Below are 22611 nucleotides of genomic sequence, written 5' to 3' on the forward strand. Positions count from 1 at the left end.
TCCAAATTCACATTTTGAGAGTTTAACATAAAGTTTTTCTCTTTTCAAAACATCCAGTGTCTTCTTAACATGCTTTAAATGTTCCTCCCATGTTTTGCTAAACATAAGAATGTCATCCAAATATATAATAACAAAATCATCAAGAAAAGGTCTGAGTACATCATTCATTACTCTCATGAAAGTAGCAGGAGCGTTAGTTAAGCCAAAAGGCATAACTAGCCACTCATATAGTCCCTACTTTGTTTTGAAAGCGGTCTTCCATGCATCTTGCTCTGCAACTCTGACCTGATGATAGCCACTATGTAAATCTAACTTGGAAAAATAAACAGCTTCTTTCAACTGATGTAATAGATCATCTATGCGTAGAAGGGGACAACGATTTTTTATCGTTATCTTATTCAGTGCTCGGTAATCAATGCACATTCTCCACGAGCCATCTTTCTTTTTCACCAAAACAATTGGAGACCCACATGGTGATGTGCTAGGTTTGATGAACCCCTTCTTGAGTAGCTCCTGTACCTACTTCTTGATTTCTGCATTCTCTAAAGCGGACAACTTGTACATTCCGATGTTAGGCAATGGAGCATCTTGCTGCAAATTAATATCATGCACTATTTCCTTTTTGGGTGGCAAACCTTTAGGTTCTTGAAATAATACATCATATTCTAAAACAACTTTTTCTAAATTAGCCTGCTGTTTAGCATCACAGCCCCCAAATACATTGGTTTTATCAGGTTTCTTTTCCTTTACAACCATCAGTAAAAATTGATTACATGAATTTACAATTCGTTTCATTTGTCGTGAGTCTATGAGAGTATAATTATTCTTGAGCTTATGAGCTCTTACAATATATTTGATTCCATCTTTAACGAGTAGATACTTGTTCTCAGCTCTATAGAAAATAGCTTTTCTATCATACAAGTAAGGACTCCCTAAAAAAATTCCACACATATCCAAAGGAACTATATCTAACTCAACCTCATCTACAAATGTTGACCCAAAAGAAAACTTAAGTTTACATTGTCTAGTCACTTGTAGCTTTGCTTTATCACATAGCCAACCTAATGGATATGGTTTCTTATGAGGTGTGGTTAGTAATCCCAACTTCTTTACAATTGCTTCAAAAATTAAATTTACTTGTGAGCCACTATCAAACAAAGTATCAATCTTTTGATGATTGGAAATAACTTGAATATGAAAAAGCTCATGTCTTTTTCTCTCATTTTCTTCATTATCAGTAGATTGTGCAGAATTACTAGTAGATGCTTCAAAAATTTTACCTTTTATACTTGTGGTCGCGATTGTTGCTTCATCTCCTGAGTCTAACCCCAAATCCTTTTGAATAGCTACAACAGTCTTCTTCTTCTTGCCCTCAAACTTCTTAGGTTTCAGCTCCGGATGCAGAATCCAACAGTGTTCATCATCATGCCCATTCTTCTTACAGTGAGTGCATGAGGACTTGCTTTTCTGTACAATGTTTGTCTTCCTCTCTTTCCATTTCTGTTTTCTTTTCTCCTTATTTTTGCTTGCAGTGGGTTTGCATGATCCCTCAACTTTTGGGTTCCCATTCTTACCTCTAGCTTCTAGATGCGTAACCTGAATGGATACCTCATCTATGCTGGTGGGATTAAACATGAGGATAGTGTGCCTCATGTAGTTGTGTAAACCACCTATATACTTCAACAGAGTCTCAGGTGAGTCTAAAGAAATTCCTAGAATCAAAGCTCTTTTCCCAAATTCTTGGGTGTAACCTTGTACACTTTGCCCTTTTAGTTGTTGAAGAGTTTGCTAGCTCATCATGGCTTTCTGCATGTAGGCTAGTGGATAGAATTTCTTTTTAATTGCAGAAACAAATTCACTCTATACAAAAAGAATATTACCATGTTTCTTCATGTTAGCTTGTGTTCTGCCTTCTCACCATACCAAGGCAGTGCTTCCAAGGCATAGGCTAGTCAGCTGAATCTTACTCTTGTCTGAGTCAATGCTCTGCACTCTGCAATAAACATCAATTTGTCTGATCCAATTATCCATCTTCTTTGCATTCAACTCTCCATCATATATTGGTAAATCAAATTTAACACCTAATTTAATCAAAGATATCTTCTTTTTATTTTCAGGGCTATTAGGGGGCGTGAGAAATATTTCTTCTTTCCCTTTGCCTTTAAAGTGGTCATGGAGGAGAGATTCCTCTTCTCCTTTGTCATGTTTGGAGTTTGATGAATCATCTTCTCTATTTTTCTTGAATCCCCTATACATTTCCTCCACCATGGATCTCATGGTCATAAAAATATCCATGAACTAGGAGTCTGATTCCAAGGGATTTTCTTTCGACATTTTCCTCTTAGAATAGACTCTTCCAATTTTCGGGTTAGTTTCATCCAATTCTCCTTCTCCTAATTTAAGCTTTGATCTAGTTAGAATTCAACAACAAAATCTAGCACAAGCTTGTCTAACCTTAGTAACCTAGAGCTTTGATACCACTTGATTTTGAATTTATCCAGGATAAATAATGAAAGGTATTATAGACTCATGTGCATGGATTTGCCTATGTTACTTATGCAACAGATCAATACGATTGCTAGAATACATAGACAATGAGGCAATTCAGAGAAAACATAACAGTCAAACATGTAAACAAAACAAGTTTAATAAGGAGTTCACCCAATGCTCTTGGGCTACGTCTCCTGGTCCAGCCTTTCAGTGGTGGCCTCTCTATTATGTTTTCAAGCAGAGCTTTTACAACAGTGAGCTCGATTTGAGTCTCACTAACATAATGAAGTCAGTAGGAATGGAGTGCACAGACTCTCCTTACTGAAACTCGACCTCTGAGGGTCATAGTAGTATGACAGGCCTATCTCGAGGAGTTTTCTTGAACCTCGCAAGCTTTTAATGGAGTACACAGACTCTCTGACTCTCTTTGGCTCTGTCTGGCTCGATGCTACCTTCAGGTCAGCTCGGCTTCTACTCTCTATTCTCTGCTATTAGCTTTATACGTCTCTTCTCTATCTACCTCTCTGTTCTCTGTAATTTCGCCTCTGTCAGTTCATGGCTTTAAAGCCAGTCTATTCTTTGACTTCTCGTTTCCGCTTCCAAGCCTTTTGGTTTCCTTTCCTCTGTCTGTTCGAATTCCTCTGCTCTGCATCATCATCACTAGGTAGTTCCTCACAGGGAGGTGGCCACCTGTTTGCTAACGAACTAGGTGTCCGATTCCCTAAATCATCTTCGAATGGTTGTTAAATCTGTTTGCTTCAAGATCACCTGCGAACACGAATCATTTTCCAACTCATCATTCACGTCAGACTTCGAATCCCCTATCATCTTGCTTTTTGACTTGTCAAATCCGGTCAGTCATTGGGACACATCTCCGCTGTCGATCTGGGCCCCCAGATCCTATGGTCATCCTTCATAATGGGTGGACAAGTCACACGACGTTTACCCGTCCGATGCGGGCGGTTTTCTCTCTCTTCCGCCAGACACGTGTCGCTCGATGTGTGGCATCGAGCGGGACTCAGTCAAAACTACTTACCGCCTCAAAGCCTTCTGATATCCTGCCAGTTTTGGGGAATCCTACACTACGGAACCGAAACAATTACTTTTCTGAATTTTTATAGCGTTTTTGGGTCCAGGCGCTTCGGGGCTTTCCTTCACTGAGGGGGACGCCCTCCGATATGCGATTAGCGATTAGCGCTTAGCGCTAATCGCGTATCAGAATCCACCTCTATTTCCCGAATTAGCCTCCAATTTTGCTAGTTTTGTGCCATTGCACTTTACCATTGGCCAACGGTTTGCGCGCTTGACTGAGGGTCCTCGTTGCTCCGCTCTGGCCACAACTGCAATTGCTATGAGAATTCCTTCTGATAGCTTCGATCTTTTCTAGGACTTGAATCTTTTAGCATAATTTAAAACAGTCATGAAAACTTAGAGAGTTTCTAGGATCCAATTCGGATCATTTAGATTTTGTAATTAACTCATTTTCTACTTAAATAAATAAAATAATCAAAATATGAGAAGTAGGAAATATAAAGAAACACACACACACACCTTCTATAATAGACACAAGTTTTTCCCTAAGAAACCCTTATGGGAGAAAACCTAAATAGAAGGTGAGGTTGATCTACTCTCTTTTCTATGGTATGGAAATATGTAAGGACAGAGGAAGATGTACTCTATATGGATTTACTTGAGACTAGTGGCCTGGACAATTGCTATAGACATTAACACACTTTGTTATGTTCTCTAATATCCCACTCCTAGTTGTTTTTCTTATCTATGGAATAAAATACAATAGCATAGAATATAAACTGTACTTAGCTAGTGGCATGGTATTTAACATAGCTCAATAACCAACTAGGGGTGTGGTTTGACTTCCTTAGCCCTTAACTAGAGTTACAAGTTTGAACCTTTTAGATTCTTCTTCAAATTTCACACATGGATATCCCCATGTGCATGAGTAATAGGGGCTAACATGGCATCCACTTGTAACATGGTGGTAAATATGGTAGGTTAACTTGTAAGAGGTATAAATTTTGCATATGAACTCCATTTTACATGTTTTTTGCACCATTGGAAAGGTCTATGAGTGTAGAATTGTTAGATTTGTGCTAAGGGATCTGTCACATGTAAGAGTTTTTTTACACCAAAAACCTTTATAAATTCCTAAAAATGGATCTGAAAGGTTTTGAACCCCAATTATGCAAACTAGGACCCATCGCTAAAAATGATCTTGCAAATTCGTTCCTCAAAATTTTCCACTCTAAAAGCATAGAGATAGATGGAAAATAATATAATGATCCAATCAAAATCATATGCCTCAAGTAGGCCCATCTTATCTCATGTGCCCATGACTTGTCTCCCATCTAGACAACACAACTATGGTTGTTCCATGACCATCTCTTATGTGGGCCACATCTTGAGCCACTTTCCATTAGCCTCAATTGGGGCCACAACCCCACTTACACCCACATTCTTATCTCAAATGATTTGTTTTCCCTTACTTGACTGGACACAGAACCATGGGGAATTTGATGAACCAGTGTCATAAATAATTTGTTTAATTTCCCTATTGCTTGATCCTTATGAGTGGACTTGGTTGTTGAGTCCTAGGTTGAGAGGTGACTACTACTAGTTTGTTGTGAGTTATGAATATGACTGGATGGAACAAAAGTGGAAGCATTGACAATTCCAAAAATCCTATTTGCATAGATCACAAAGAACTAGTGATCTTGAATAATTAGGAGAGCATTTTGTAAGTAGATTATGACTAATCTAGTAGCTATCAATTATATGGGTTTGATTTAGGCTCTTTTGTGTAATGGTTTACATGTTGAATGGTAGCCATATTCTCAACCTAACATTTCTTAGGTTCTTCATGATGTTGGAAATGGAATTTATGTCTCTCAAGGTGGGATTTATCGGAGTTCTCTCAACTAACATAGAAGACTAAATAATTGTAAATATTGTATCCCAACCCATGAATAATGTTTTTAGCATACGAACAATAAGAGGTTAAAATAGGACTGATGGAATTCTTTTTGTTGATTCTTCTTTTAGTCACAATTGAAGCATCAACAAAATCATCAAATCATTGACACCCACACCACTATGGAATTACAAGCTAATGTCTTGTGCCTAAAATTGAGGTACCGGTTTACGAATAAATCTTCTACTATTAGTTTTATTTTTTGTATGAATTGTTCTAGTGTCAAATATGTTTACACCATCTTCAACACATGTTAGATTACATAATTAATTTCTTATTTCATTATCCATCTAAAATTTCTATATCCATCAATTTCGTTCAAAGTAATATATATATATATATATATATATATATAAAGAACATTTAGTTTTGTTAGGAAAATATGAGCATCTACTCGATACTATTTCAAAAAGCATGTACAACAAATATATTTAACATTGAATTTATCTTTTTTTATATTAAAAATCATATCCATTTATCATACAAGAAGTAAACAATGATAGATGTGATTGAACACTACTTGGAAAAGCAATTAGAAATACTTTTATTTAAGAAAATATTGTAACCCAAGGTAATTTATAATCATGTCTTTGTTTTATTGTATCAATCATAACCATTCCTTATATAACAAGAAGTAAGTGATAAGGAATGTGCTAGACTCCTGCTTTGGCAAAGTAATTGAAAATATTATATTCTAACAAATATTATATTATAAAATATTATAAATTATTATATACATAAAATATTTACGCTCTCATAAATTTATTTACAAAAATAAAAAATATTATATGTAACAAAGTCTCTAATATATTTCACACATGATGGAATTTGTTTTATTTTAAACGGAAATTAAACAAAGTGAAGTTGAAATTACGAGTTTATTGATTTTCAATTAGATGTAAGTATTATTTGATAGTGTGCGTTTAAAAACAATTTAATGAAATTTATGAAATGATTGGTATGTAAAAGAAGAACAAATATATTAATTGAAAGGCTAGCTATGCAGGTTCGTTATATGTACTTATCTAAAAGGGAATCCATATCATAAGAATATTATATATCATAAGAATATTATATATCAAATCGATAGCCATGTTGTCCATGATCTTGTGAACTTCAAAAGTGTTTCAAGCTCACCATATGAAAGTATTACATATGAAAAAGAAAACATTTAATATTAAAGAAGTAATGCTAGATTTAGTTCTAGCATTATTGGACTTGAGAAAAATAAATAATAAAATGTACACTTTAAGCTAAGACATTGGTAAATAATGTGGGGTTGTGACTTAGAAAAAGACCAAATAAGGCCTCAAACTTAAAGACTTGTTTTAAAAATGAAATACTAGTGAAAACAAGTATATGAATTTGTGGAATCCTTAACTTAAAACAATGAATAGCCATTGGTTTATCTGTGAAATTAATGGAAAAAAATGAACCAATTACTATAATCCTTGCCGCGTGAAATATTGAAACGAATAAAAATTAAATAACTCATCTAAATTCACTATGATTTATAAGGTAGAGACTAATAAAGATCAAATAACTCATCTAAATTCACTATATTTTATTAGGTTGATAAATTCCACCAAAATAAAATTTAAAATATTTAAAAGCATAATACAGAATAAAATAATGTTTTATCATTTCTCCTTATGGATTTATATACTTTCGTTGTAGTAAAGAATGATAACATGGATATTGTTGATGGTCATTTTATTGCCATAAATATAATTATGAGCTAGAAAAAAATAGAAATATTTGATGAGTAAAAACATAGTGTTTGTTAAATATTTAAAAGTTAAATAGGAAATATATTAAGATATTTATTTTCTTGTCTACGTGGGGTAGCTCAAGCGGTAGTGGCTGTGGAAATGAAGTCTCACCGAACCGGAAGTCTTGGGTTCAAATCTTGGGCTACCCTTCCCTCATAGTGGGGTATGTAATGGACATGAAAATCGGAGAGTCCTACCAAAGCTTACAAAAAAAAAAGATATTCCTTTTCTTGATCAACATTGTTACGTGTACTTTTTTCTGAAGGCACAATATCCTTCTATTTATTACCGAATTAAAGATATTTACATAAAACCAGTTTTGCAACAAAAAGCCTGATCTGAAAGCTAATTGAAGCTATAACAACCTAACAAAAACAACAATATTACATATACATTTATTCAGAACATCCAACAAATAACAGATCAAAGGGATGACTTGTTGGTCTGAGGAATTCATTAAACAAGAAAGAAAGGTAAAGAAACTGAATGGAAACTGAAATACACACAAATAAACACAAATAGTTTTACGTGGTAAAACCTCGACAGTGTGTCAAGGAAACCTCCACGAGGCAAGGGATTGGAAATATTTATTAATCAAGAGTGATTATCCATGATACATCCTCTCGAGCATTCACCAATTTCATATGAGCCTCCCCTCCATTACATAACTGCTATTCGTTATGAACTAACTTCTAAAACTAACTGGCAATAATTAATAAAGAATTTACTCATAATTACATTATTTGTTGTCACATTTCAACAAACTCCACCTTGACAACAATTTTCCTAATCCCTTGAACATGCCCATTCATCATCTCTTCAAGAAGCCAAACACCATCACAACTTCTCTACTATAACTGGCTTCATGAATATGTCTGCACAATTCTCCTGCGTATGGACCTTCTTGAGAGCTACATTTCTGCCATCGATCACATGTCTCAGAAAATGATACCTTACATCAATGTCCTTGGTCTTGCTTTGATAAGATGGATTTGTAGCCAAGTGAATAGCACTCTAACTGTCATAGAATACATTCAATTTCTCCTGTGTCCTTCCAATCTCATCAAGTAGATCCTTTAACCATATTGTTTCTTTACTGGCATCTAAAGCAGATATATATATTTAGCTTCGGTAGTGGACAAAGCAACTGTCTCTTGAAGCTTTGACACCCAGCTAATTGTTCCACCTGCAAGAGTAAAGACATAACCTATAGTAGACCTCCTTTTGTCCAAATCACCTGCATAATCAACATCCACATATCCACAGACTAATCCTTCACTACCATTAAAGATTATGCAATGGTCACTTGTGCCTCTTAAATATTGAAGCACCCATTTCACTGCTTGCCAATGTTCTTCACCAGGATTTTCCATGAACCTGCTGACAACTCCAACTTCATGTGAAATGTCAGGTCTTGTAGATACCATCGCATACATTAAGTTGCCTACAACATTATCATATGGTACACGAGAAAAATACTTCTTTTCTTCATCAGTTCTAGGACTCAAAACTGAAGAAAGCTTAAAATGGGAAGCTAATGGAACATTAACAGGTTTCACACTGTTCATAGTGAACTTTTCAAGTACTCTTTCCACATACTTCTGCTATGATAACCAAAGCTTACCATTTTTCCTGTCTTTGTGTATCTCCATGCCCAATATATGTTTTTCTACTCCAATATCCTTCATATCAAATGTCCTAGAGAGCTGAGCCTTTAACCTGTTGATTTCTTCCATGCTTTTGCTTGCAATAATCATATCGTCAACATACAAAACTAAGATAATGAATATGCCACTGAAACTATTGAAGTATACACAATGATCATACTCAGTTCTAATAAAGTTACAGCTCACCATGAAGGAGTCAAACTTCTTGTACCATTGCCTAGGAGACTGCCTCAGGCCATACAATGATTTCCTGAGCTTGCAAACTAATCTTCTGTTGCAACCTTGTACAAAACATTCAGGTTGTTCCATATATATTCTTCATCCAAATCACCATGTAGAAAAGTTGTTTTAACATCTAACTGTTCTAACTCAAGGTTAAGTAATGTAGTTAGTGCTAACACAGTACGAATAGAAACAAGTTTTACAACTGGTGAAAAAATCTCATGAAATTCAATACCTTCAACTTGAGAATACTCTTTTGCTACTAGCCTTGCCTTATACCTTTCGATACTTCCATTAACTTTCCGTTTCAATTTGAAGACCCATTTTCATCCAACAACACTTCTCCCTTCAGGAAGTTCTACAAGATCCCAGGTATTGTTCTTGTCTAAGGAATCCGTTTCTTCTTCCATAGCCTTTTTCCATTTTATGTTATCCGTATCATCCACTGCTTCCTGATAACAAGAAGGTTCCCCATCTTCAATAATCAATGCTAAAGATGAAGTGGAATCTTCATACCTTTTTGGTGCTTTTCTTTCCCTTGTAGACCTTATTAAAGTGACTGGTTGCTGAACTGGTTATGAAACTTCAACAATTTTCTTTGCATATTCTTCACCTTTTCCTACAGAAGTCTCTCCTCCCATTCAACTTTTGGAAAAAGGTCTAGCCTCCAACTGAATTTGTTGATTTGGTGATACATGTTCCTATTCAATTCTTTCAACATTTGATTTTAAAATAGAAGATTCATCAAATGGTACATCTTTACTAATGACTATCTTCCATGAAGTAGGATCCCACAACCTGTATCCTTTCACCACATAATCATACCCAACAAATACCTAACATTTCGATTTTGGATCTAATTTTGAATGCTGATTTTTAGGAATAAGAGCATAGGCATCACAACAAAATATCCTTAAATGTCAATAATCACAAGACTGACTTGACCAAACTTCTTCAGGAATTTTACAATTAATTGCAACTGAAGGTGATCTATTAACTAAATAAAAACTAGTGGATACCGCTTCTGGCCACAACTCCTTTTGCATGTTAGCATTGCGAATCATGCTTTTGGGTCTTTCGATAAGAGTCTGATTCATACGTTCAATAATACCATTTTGCTGAGGAGTATAAAGAACAGTTTTATGTGTAACAATTCCTTCATCCTCACAGTATTGTTCAAATTCTAGAGAAGTAAATTCACCACCATTATCATTTCCCAAACATTTAATTGATTTGCCTATTCTTTTTTTCTACCATTGCTTTAAATTGTTTAAAGTAATTGAATACATTAACTTTCCTTTTTAACATAAAGACCCAAACTTCCCGGAGAAATCATCAATAAATGTTAATAAATATAAAGCACCTCCATAAGATACAACATGAGATGGTCCACACAGATCAAAATGAATATAGTCCAAAATTTATGGACTATTATGACTTCTAGTTTTAACCTCTCTTTACATTGTCTTCCATATACATAATGTTTACAGAAATCCAACTTCAAGTATTTCAAATCAGGAAGTAATTTATGGTTCATCAGTACCTAAAGACCTTTCTCGCGCATGTTACCCAATCGATGATGCCATAGGCGAGTACCTTCTTCTTCTTTCTCTGACACAATCGCTGCTTCACTAACCTGAGTACTTCCTTTGAGTCTGTAAAGATTTCCAACACTCCATTATGACTTATAAACTTATAACCATATGAGTCCAATGCTCCCAAAGAAATCATTTTTTTCTTCAATTCAGGTACATGTTTAACATTAGTTAATGTTCTAACTGTGTTATCATACATTTTAATCCTGATATTTCCCATCCCAACAGTCCGACATGATACATTATTACCCATAAACACATAACTACCATTCACAGTTTCATATAAAGTAAACCAGTTTCTATGTGGACTCATGTGATGAGAAGCACCAGAGTCTAACATCCAATTTTCAAAATTCTGAGAGACATTACATACAGGTAAAGTTTCATCTACCATACATAATTCTTCAGCAGATAAAACTTCATCTACCATACATAATTCTTCAGCAGATAAAACTTCATCTATCATACCTAGATCAACTTTATTTGCTTCCTTCTTTGGGTTTTCAGACTCTTTCTGATTCCAACAGTCTTTCTTGAGGTGTCCAATTTTATTGCAGTACCAGAATTTGGCCTTACACTTTTTACCTTTTGATTTAGACCTGGAAGACCCCCTTGTTTTCTCCCCTCTTTCTTTTGACCATCCTCTGGCTACTATGGCTTCTGATGCAGAGGTTTTAACATTGGACTTCTTCAGCTAACAGAGCTCCCACAACTGAATCAAATTCCAAGGACTCAGTTGTGCTCATTTGAGATTAATAATAGGCTTGAGATCTCTCATGTGGCACTTAATGTGGATGTATTTGTGGGTATGGGTGTCCATAACATCACATGTAACAATATCCCAATGGAAGGTGGGCCAAAATCTATGTTTGGAATTCTTCATCCTTTCCTTCCATTAGAGTGGGATTAAGGATTGAGGAGCATAGAGGTTCATTACCTATTCAAAATCCAAGCCACAATAGTCATTGGCATAGGACAAGGCTTGTCAAATCCCATGGGAATAGTATTTATCTTGTGGTAGGAAAGGGAATTTCTCTTTATCAAGTTGAGGAATTTCTCAACAAAACATTAGTTAGTAAGTTCTTCAATTAATGTGTTAATATAGGTCATTTTTCTTTTTATATGCAATAATTTCATGTTGAGAGGATGGCATGGTTTTACCCTTTGGTATGAGGAGGGAGCATGGAATATATTGGCCCAAACATGGTTAATGAATCATTGTTTTCTTGGGCTTATACTATGGCACCTTTTTTTATGTGTGGATACATATAAATCATATAGTGTTTTGATTTGGGTAAAATTTCTGAATATCCCACTTGAAATTTGGAATAATGTAGGTATTAAAGACATGGGATATGCAATTATACCCTATATTATAGGTTATGATGGGTATGCTAAGAATAGCTTGTGGTTAATGGCCCTCCTCAAAAATATTTCGATTCAAGCTCAGGCCCAAAATCCAAACTAAATATTAGATGGGTCTCAATATAATATCATTCTAGAACAAAGGTTGATACTTCAAACCCTAGCCATTTGTGTGAAGGAGGAAATGGCTAAAAAATAATTAGAGGCACACAAATATTAACTACATTGCAGTAGTGTTAAATGAGAGATGATAGAGACTTGTCACTTACCAATGATGAAAGCACCTAACTTAATTCAAATTTAAAAGAGAAGAATTCCAAAAGATATAAATTCCCATAGATAAACCCCTAGAACTTGTTTCCCAATCATAATTGAGATGCCAAATTCTATTGTATTTCTGTAGAACTTCATAGTCTTCCAATTTGGTCTCCTAAAGTAGGAGGAGTTGGGACTTTTATTCTTTGATCGAATCCCTAATTGATGCAGTCTTTCTAGGACTACAATATTCCCTTGAATTCTAGGAGATCATTTTCATCATTTGCCTAAAATTTTAATATTTCCTCTTGAGGGAGTAATCACACCATTTTGGTTCCTCTTATTTCATGTCCCTTTACTATACATTCCATCTATCTTGTGATATTTACTTATTAGTTCTTCCTTTTAAGTTATCTTGTTCATATCATCAAGACTAATGCCAATCAATGAAGATCACAAACAAAAGAGGACACAAGATGTAGGCACTTAGCTAGGGAAAAACCCCTAACAAGGGGAAAACCCAATAAATCTCTTCTATTAGTAGATTCAGATTAATTTGAGACAACTAGGACCCTAGACTATGATAAGTGACCTCCTTTACTCCACCAAGTCAAACTTCCATAATTAAGTCAAACTGATAAGCATCAAGATTAGAGTTTCAATTTATTTCTTCATCTTTCCTGTAATTTTTGGTCTCCTATATTTTTCGACCCTGTAATACTTCAAAAAAAATTGCACCTTTTGATAGAGGATTACTAGCTTCAATCCTTTTCTTGGCTTGCTTCTCTTCTAGGCATAGGACATGATTTTATTTTATTTTTCTTCTTGCTTCTGAACTATAGATAAAATGTCTTGTTACCCTTCAATAGGCCAAATTCACTTGTGTATTTATAGTGGTTTGAATATTCAACATAAGGTTGACTTATCAAGTTGTTTGAGGCCAACTTGTTAAATTTTTTGAGGATGAATTGAAGGATTAGAAAGTTGACATGGTGGAGGAGTAGGAAATAATTTTCTTTCTTGACACAAAGATCCCAAGAAGGGCTTATCATATAATAATAATGATAATGACTCAATATATAATCCTAGAATCCTACAATGGAGGCTTTGACCTATTGACTAATGACCCAAGCATGAAACTCATGCGTTAATAAGTCAAATTTATTTTACAATAAAAAATATTTTTCTTTCTTTTCACAAATACAATTATGAAGACTGCCACTAGATACATTCTTCAACACCATGAACCTCTTCCTCCCCAGTACTTAATTCGTGTTGTATCTGCTAAGTGGTTGGAGTCATGGGAAATATTGTCAGTTTCATTTATACATCATATTTTTCTAGATAAATTCCCACCTCCAATTAAGTTGCTATACTTACATCCACTTCTTGTGTCCATTAAGAAATCCTTCATACAAAACACTATATCAACACTTTAGACACTTCAATACTATTCAAACTTAGGTATATGTAGTGCTTTATAACTCAGATGATAATGTTTTAGTTGTAACACCTATTGGTAGTGGTAAGACTATTTTTGTTGAGTTTGCATTACTATGATTGCATAAAAAAGGCCCATACAATGTATTTCGATGTGTCTATATTGCTCCTATAGAAGCTCTTTCCAAAGAGAGATATTAGGATTGGGAGCAAAATTTTGGAATAGAGACAAAACAAACCCAAAATTGCCTCCTATGCTTGAAAAGACTCCTTTAGGCTACAGATACTTTAGATACTCTCCTCTTATGATGAATTACACTTGGGTTGGTGAGAATGAGGGTTCTCCTCACTCTAATTTATATACTTCTCAAGGGATTAATATAATATGTTATTGTGGGCTTGAAAACTCATAAAATTACACAATTTGACTTGAATAAATCATGTGCAAACCCAACAACCATATAGAAAAATGAAAATCTCATCATAGACAACTCATATTTCGATGATTTTCATTGCCTCTGGTTCCTCTCAAATTCCTCTAACACCTCCATGTGTCAAATCATCGAAATTCCTCATGGTTTCACATCCACCCGCTTGGGTACAAAGCCCAAGGGCTTAGGTTCTTACCCCACAAGTCACTTTTGTGTGCCAATTCCTCAAAAACCCTATAGCCTAGGGTTTTGAGTACCTCCCAAGCTACAAATCTCAACAACCTCAACATCCAAAAACTTTTCCTTTTATTCCACCAAATCTAGTTACATTCTTCAACATATCGAAGTATGTGGGTAATTTTTTGTAATGGAACATTAAATGCTATCAGATTATGTTGATTTCTCAAGTTATCTAGTGAGTTCATTGGTCATGGTGAATAGGTTCTCAAGTTATCAATTTTTTAAATATTACTTGAATATTTTAAATGCAAAGAACTTCCTTATAAATCACTTATACTAATATAATCTTCATGTGGTTTCATCAAGACATTTATCAACATCCCTTATGACACTCGCTAACAGTTTCTCTCATTTGATGGAGTGTTATAGAACGTTCAACCAAATAGGTATTTGTTAGATATATCTTCGTCAAGTGACTGAAGTTCAGGTAGGATAGAAGAAATTGACCAAACATCTGCTACGTCATCTCGTAGACGAAGATCAACTAGAGGTGAAAATATTATAAGAAAATTCCATAAACGCATGGAAAATTTTCTCGCTAAAGGGGGGTCATGTTCTTATGATAATGAGAGCATCGATGACATTGAGGTGCCCTTGAGGTACAAACATCTAGTGAAAAAATGGGCAACCAAGGATCTTCCTAAAATAAACATTAATTTTTTTCAATGAAAGGATATACCACATTTCCCCATTGTCATTACATGGTTTTGGGATATTTTCCATGGATGGCATAAACGTATGTTATGGAGGGTTAATTGAATTGATGGAGTATGTCAAACCATGTTACAACTACAATGATTGGGTATGACTAGTCCAATATACCAAAAGTACGTGAAGATATGGAGTGGCTGCAAATTATTTACAACTAAAAGACAATGATGAAAACAAAGGTACAACTATGTATATTAATGGAAGGCCAAAATAAGTAGGGAATATTGTAGGGTTTATAAATAGAACACAACCTATCACCATAAATCAACAACCCAATTGCATATTCGAGGGATGTGGAGGAAACCATGTATTCGTATGTGCCATTAAATCAATAGCTACAAGGGAAGGGTTGCTCATTGATTACAATTTGAATAGAATAAATACAAATGTTTCTATAATGTGGGTGGTATGTATTCAATTTTACCCAACCTGTATTTATTGTATGTTAAGATTTTAATTTACTATGTGAAGTTTCTATATAAATTTAGACATATGTCAATAGTGGTTTTCTTATTAACATAATGATGATTAATTGTGGATGAATTATATTTGATAAACAGGGTGATAAGGGGAAGGCACCAGCCTTAGAGAAGTCCACAGATGCTCGTGAGGAATAGATTACTAATGATTCAATTTTTATGTTTGCTAATCCAATGCAAGCAATAAGGAAGCTTAAACTCAAAGAAAACAAGAAACTTAATTCTTTAGTTCTGATTGAGCCTTAGACAAATGAGATAAAAGACAAAATTAGAACCCCGCTGAAACAATTTTGTCAGTATGGGGTGAGAAACTCATTTAATTATCCCAATTATTTTCTTATGATTCATTTATCTCATCCTTTATAAAAAAACTCTTTATTTTATAGGAGTTTTTGGCAAAGTTCGATCCTCATGATACGAATATGGGTTGGGTTGGTGTTGGCAGCAACATCGATACTCTACCTGTGAGTGAGTCATCGGTCATTGAGACCGGTACAACCACTCAACCACCCACAACGGGATCTGCACCCCCTAAACAATGTACATCAAGATCTACACATGATGTTGTGGATGCAGAGCATGATACAATTGCACAATTTAAAATGAGCTTGCTTGGATCTTCCCGTGTTACTAGCGCGGGATCACTAATGATCATGTTTTTGGTAGATGAAGACAATGTCCCTATGAAAATAGAGAAAATTCCAAGTATTTAAGAAGTGTTTTAAATATTAAGTTCAACCTAAATTTAATTAATGTATAGTCTGTGATTATTTTAAATTAATGATAATATCGTTTTGCAGGAAATGATGTATTTTATAGGTGTTTGTATGACATAACCTTGGAAATATTTGGGCCGACCATTCATACAAACTGGAAATTCCAAAGTTCCAAGTTAAAAGAGGAACTTATTAACATGATGGTTCACCTATTCAGTGATGGTACCTTCAACAAATATGGAGTTACCTCAAAGGCAAACCTGCATTTAAAATATTTGCGGGACTAGTATAGGTCTCAATTGGAAAGGGTCAGGTTGCATGAGTTCCCTCCATCGATTCCAGAGATTGAATGGAGAGCACTCATGGCAGATGCACACGAGAAGGCACTTCAAAAAGAAGGGAACAATCCACCTGGATCAGGAAGGTATGAGGCACGTTTAATAATGTAATTATGATTCTTTATCATCATTGCAACATCTAATTAAGTTTTCAATGTTTTAAATATAGGCTCCCAGATACTTTCAAAACCATAAAGGCTAGAATAGCCAAACATGGGCAACATCATCTTGGCCAGTTGGTTACTTGAAACTAACCACAAAAATTGGAAGTATACAAAAAATAATTTCCATCCAAATTATAAATTGTTAACAATTTTAATTTAATATCACAGAAGAATAAAAATTCATGTTCTAATGCAAAATTTTAGGAGACACAATTCAAAGAGGCTACCATGGAGGAATACATAAAGCTTGCTTTGAAGTATGACTATCAAGTCGTGGTTGAACAGAGGACAATCTTGGTGTCTTCACAGTCTTCCACCACCCAACATAACACTCACGCAAATAAAAGCAACAAATAACATTTATAAATCATTACTTGTACAATCTATTGGTTATTATTTTTGGCCATAAAGTAATGTGCTTGGTTGTAAAAAGCAGGAAAACAATGTAGAAACAACACATGAGCCTACTAACGGTAGACTACCTAATCTTGAGACTAATGTTCAACTCAACATTGGAGGTATTTTATGTGTTATAAAAAAAAATTGTAGTATGAAATACACCTAAAAAAATTTAAATGCAAATGGTGCATTAATTATAACCTTTCTTGTTTCTACACCAGAGCATGTACAAGATGTAGCCATAGAAGAGGAGCAACATATGGACACATCTGAAAGTACTCTGCTTCCCTCCACTACCAAAGTAGGTAAAGAACATTATACTACTCTTTTTATTAATAAAATATTTGTAATAATAATAACTATAACTATGAATTTATTTTTTCTTTCTTATTGCAGTTGATGCTCAACCCCACTTGCAGCAGCATAGTCATAGGAGTACGTCAGCAGCAAAACATATTGCACTAGAGACCACAACAACTAAAGGGGGCCAAGATCAAGATATATTGGCTAATTACATGTTAAAAAATAGAAAGAAAGTTGATAAAAAATTATTGAACTTGTTTATTTAGAGCCAGTTTTTTTGAGAACCACATTTTCTACTAAGAGTTGAATGCCTCATGGCATGTGCACATGTAACTTTAGACTATCTTAATAAAAAGTTGTGATTTTTCCATTGTAAAAAAATAGAACGATTTTGTTTCGTATTGTGTAAACATATTTTTTGTGATACAAGGAGGGTGTAGAATACCATATATTTGATAAATTCGTAGTATAAATCAATTAACTCCATTACAAACACTAAGAGACTATAATTAGATTCCTGTGTTAAATTAAGCCTTTACACAATCTGTGCCCATGATAAGTCAACCATCTACTAATTTCTATACTTATCCCACTCCACCATACACTACCACACTCCTAATTTAGGTGCTAGCTACTCCTGCTTCAATGCCTAATCATAACAATTTGTGATTATGATGACAATTTAAGTACATATGTGTGTAATGTCAATGGTGGGACGTATGATTTCTTGTTCGCAAATTTCCTGTTAATGATTATAATAACCCTAAATGGGCTAGCATAGGTCTATCATAATAATCTCAAAATTACCCGACAGATGAAAATTTTCCATGTCTATGATCATCACTTAAGACTATCTCATGGATGACCCTTTCTATAGATTACATGCATGAATTTATGGAAGGTCATCCCCTCTACATATCCTATGATTGATTGTGACAAGAAGTGAATAAAGGACAATTGACGAATCTTCGTTGGCAAGATCCCCTACTTATAAATTGTACTTTGTTCACATGTTCTTAGAATCAATCATAGGCTAGGTATAGGGGATGGTCTATCAAAAATTCATGCATATATTCTATAGAAGGGGTAATCTATGAGATAGTGTGAAGTGATGATGACAGACATGGTAAATTTTCATTTGTCATATCATTTTGAGATGGTGATGATAGACTAGTGCTAGCCCATTCAAGGTTATAATCATTGACGGGCAATGTACAGAGGAAAATTAATACATCCCATCATGGACATTTCACTCATGTGTACTTAAATTGTCATCGTAATTACAAAATGTTGTGAATTGAAAACTAATATATGTTATAATTTTGTTAGACTAATATAGATTATAAAATGCAACCAATATATAGATTAGTTAAAATAAATATAGTAGAAATTAATATAGCAGTCATTCCAATAGTGTCGATAAGTGTATATTGAGACTAATATTGATGATGTGTGGGATGGTGTACCAACTCGTCTCATGCTTTATCCCAATAATCATTGGATTTCGTAATATTTATCTGAGGTTCTATTCATATTCTAGAAATTTATAAGATTTGTATCCTTCCACTATTTGCATGGCTCTCAAACTTCAAGTGGTACACTAAGTCTAGGATAATTAGTATACGTTTAATGAAAGTAGTTTATTGTCCTCAATCCATATTTAGAAGATTTTGGAAACATTTCGTCATAGGTATGGGCTCCTGTACGTTATTCATATTCTCTATTTTCTTAGTTTGATCGATATTAGAAGTCTCATTCTCATAACACACACACATACACATGTCAATATTGATTCAATATTAATCGTTAAGAAGAAGCGAAGAGGAAGGAAGAAGCGAAGAGCTTGAAGAAGAGGAGGGACTAGTGATAAATAAATTGGAAGAAAGGAGAAAACAAGAGGAAATCCTTTGCAAACAAAAGTCAAGAATTCAATGGCTAAAGAAGGAGAAAGAAACACGAAATTCTTTCATAAAGCAATGGTACAACATAAACAGTAGAACATAATTTTCTCCCTAATGGACCAAAAGGAAATAGGCTAACACGAAAGGAAGAAATGGAGAATCTGCTTGTTTAGCATTTCAAAGGGCTTCTGACAGAACCAAATATTAGAAGGGAGGATAACATTCACAAAATTATTCAACATATCCTAACCTAGTTAGTAGATATCAGAACTTGGCTCTACTAAGAGTAATAACTAAAGCAGAGGTGGAGGAGGTAATCAAAAATATGGCAAAGAATAAAGCACCTGAGCCTGATGGATTCACTGTAGAATTATTCCAAGCAACTTGGACCTTCATGAGTAAAGACATAGTGAATGTAGTAGAGGAATCCAGATGCACCAAAAGAATGCATTCGGCCCTGAACGCTACATTTCTAGCCCTGATACCAAAGACAGAACACTCGGAAGAACCACAAGGGTTTCGACCTATAGCTCTTTGCAAGGTTATATATAAAATCTTAGCTACAATAATGGTGAACCAATTGAAACCCATACTACCTGGTTTGATATCCCAGAGAAGACAGGGTTTTTCAAAGACAGACAAATAACAGATGGCATAGTGGTGGCACAAGAAGCAATACACTCATTGAAAAATTCAAAAACCAAAGGGATGTTGGTAAAATTAGATTTGGCCAAAGCTTACGACAGACTAAACTAGGGATATGTCCAAAAAATCCTAAAGGCATTTGGCTTCGATGAAATATGGATAAGTTGGGTAATGTTAATGGTAACCACTCCAGTTTTGTCAATCATGTTTAACGGATCACCTACAGAAGCTTTCAATGCGACCAGAGGGCTCAGGAAAGGTGACTCGTTATCACCTTTCTTGTTTATCCTAGCAGCCGAAGGTCTAGGAAGATACATCAAAGCAAAAGTCTACAACAAACAATATAAGGGCCTAAGACTCTAGGGGAATGATCTCCCTCTAACCCACCAACAATTTGTAGATGATGTAATGCTATATGGACAAGCAATGCTCAAAGAAGCCAGAAAAATAATGGAAATTCTCACAGACTTCACAAGTGCCTCTGGGACAGAGATAAATAAAGAAAAATCGGATATATATTTCTTCAACACCCTAGCACCCTCACAAGCTTTCCTAGCAAGATCCATGGGATTTAGAATTGGGAAATTCCCCACAAAGTATCTAGGTATCCAGCTAAATGACCAGCAAAATAGAGTGGCCAATTGGAATACCTTGATGGGAAAGATTCAACGGAAAATTCAAAACTCGACATTCAAAATGTTGAACATCCCGAGCCGCATAATGCTACTACAATAAGTGCTTCAGTCCATCCCGATATACCAACTAACCAGCCAAACCACCCCTAAAACAGTCTGCCAGAAAATGGTAGACATGTCCAAAAAATTATTATGGCAAGGGCCCAGTACGACAAAGAAATGGGCGCTTCTATCCCGGAGCTGGCTGAGCAAATCCCTAAAAGAAGGAGGCCTCAGACTCCGTGATCCTTACATCATGAATCAGATAATGGGAGCAAACTTGTGGTGGAGATGGATCTTTGGAAAAGACTATGGGAGAGAAAGTATGATATGCCCAGGTCCCTCAAAGGAAAGATGAGAAGCCAAAATGAGAAGAAAGGCTCTACAATCTGTAATATCGCCAGTGCCAACAGGGACTTGATTAGAAAACATAGCTTCTGGGACGTTAGAGGAGGGGATAAAGCCAAATTTTGGAAAGAAGCGTGGCAACAAAGGGAAAAAATCACCAACCAGCCACAACTCGCAGAAATCCACCAATTCACCAACCTCCACGAGGGCGACACATTATAAGACTACTGGTGCCTAGAACCAGAAGGATACTGGAGAAAGTGGAAACAACAGCAGAATTGGCCAGAAGCGCCAGAAACACCCCAATGGGAACTTTATGACAAGGAAATGGAAACAAGGAAAATAGTGATAAAAGAAGGTTTGGACACCCTAAGATGGGGCCACAGAATCAAAGACATGTTTACAATAAGAGAAGGTTACCAAATAAAAGCAGAACACAATAGACATCCAAAAATAAAAAATGGGAAAGTATATGGAAAGTAAAAACATGGCCGAAGATAACCTTCTTCATCTGGATCTTGAGCCATGGGAGAGCATTAACATGGGACTAACTGCAAAAAAAGGAATGAAAGGGCCATTGAGATGTGCCCTCTGCAGAGAACAGGAAGAGACAATGGAGCAAAACTCACCAATGCTTGCAACTTCAGTGAAAACTTGTGGAAACAACATCATCAACTTTTTGAAATTAATGACAGGAATCCAAACAACATGCAAACAACAATAGAAAACTGGAGGAAAAAACCATACCAGAACACGATCTTGAACAGGTCCTGGAGACACTCACTAGGATTTGTCCTGTGGAATATATGGAAAGAAAGAAATAGACTAATCTTCAAGGACAAAAGTAGAGCAAAAACCAAAATATGGAACCAGATAACTCAAAACATCAGAGAGACCATTCTAACAGAAAATGGGTTCAAGGAGGACTGGAAAACTAACCCAAAGGAAGCAAATATAATGACCCGCTTGAACCTAAAACCAAGCATGATGCATAAGCCAACTAGGAAATACCAAATCAATGAGGCGGAGGAGGTCAACCAATTCAGGCAGGTAAGCCACCTGGAGCAAATGGAAGTTTTTGATTTTGAAAAATTAATATAGAAAGAGAAAGCACCACCAAGTTTACAAAAAAAAAATCATGTTAATTTATTAAATATCAAGAAATATTAAAAACTAAATTTAATTCCAAATTAAAATTTATTAAAAATTACTGTGACTTGAATTCATTCCCTTTAAGAAATCCTAAATGATATAACCCCTCTTTTTAGGACAATACACATAAAATAAAAAATTGAAAGTAATTTGTTTAAATTCTTATTGAGTGATGAAATATTAAAGACAAAAGTAAACTACATTTTTTATTAAAAAACCAACAATTTCAAGCTGGATCATCCTTCCTATCTAATAAGATTGCATCTTTGACGAAATAATAGCTTTTGTTAAGCTAAGAACTAACTTGCATAAGTT

The 22611-nt window shown here is 35.0% G+C and overlaps 1 pseudogene; it reads left to right on the forward strand.

Annotated features, from left to right (window-relative positions):
- LOC149177500 (VAN3-binding protein-like) overlaps nucleotides 1-15794 on the forward strand; it is a 167851-nt pseudogene extending 152057 nt beyond the window's left edge.
- Nucleotides 15795-22611: the final 6817 nt, after the last annotated feature.

The sequence above is a fragment of the Pinus tabuliformis genome, chromosome 4_1 (genome assembly GCF_031772625.1).
Source record: "Pinus tabuliformis cultivar Carrire ecotype Pingquan chromosome 4_1, CPIR1, whole genome shotgun sequence".
In the NCBI taxonomy this organism is placed as follows: Eukaryota; Viridiplantae; Streptophyta; class Pinopsida; order Pinales; family Pinaceae; genus Pinus; species Pinus tabuliformis.